Genomic DNA, 600 nt, shown 5'->3' on the forward strand with positions numbered 1-600 from the left:
GACTAAATTTGTTGGTGAATCTTATGAGTTTAACTTCTCTAAATTTACCAAAACTCCTTATAAAGCTGATTTGCCTAGTAATGATTTTAAAATGGAGCGAGTGTGCATCTATTGTTCTTGTTCCTAATAATCCTTTGCAGCAACATTTGGAGGATAGCGAGAGTGAAGTTTTTAGGAAAGAAAGAGATGAGCTTGAGGAGATTTTTCTTCGCCAACCTATTCTCAAGCATGATTTACCGGTGGAAGACTTGAGTACAACACCGCCACCAAAGGAAGATCCTGTTTTTGATTTAAAGCCTTTGCCTGATACTCTTAAATATGCTCATATTGATGATAAGAAAATATATCCTGTTATTATTAGTTCTAAGCTTACGGAGTTTGAAGAAGAAAGATTATTGCAAATATTGAAGAAACACCGAGGTGCTATTGGCTATACTCTTGATGACTTGAAGGGGATTTCTCCCTCTATTTGCCAACACGCCATTAATATGGAAGATGATGCGAAGCCCGTTGTTGAACCTCGGCGTCGTCTAATTCCCAAGATGAAGGATGTGGTAAGAAATGAGGTATTACGACTTCTTGAAGCTGGTATTATATATC

This window comes from Lolium rigidum, chromosome 7, assembly GCF_022539505.1.
Source record: "Lolium rigidum isolate FL_2022 chromosome 7, APGP_CSIRO_Lrig_0.1, whole genome shotgun sequence".
Taxonomy (NCBI): domain Eukaryota; kingdom Viridiplantae; phylum Streptophyta; class Magnoliopsida; order Poales; family Poaceae; genus Lolium; species Lolium rigidum.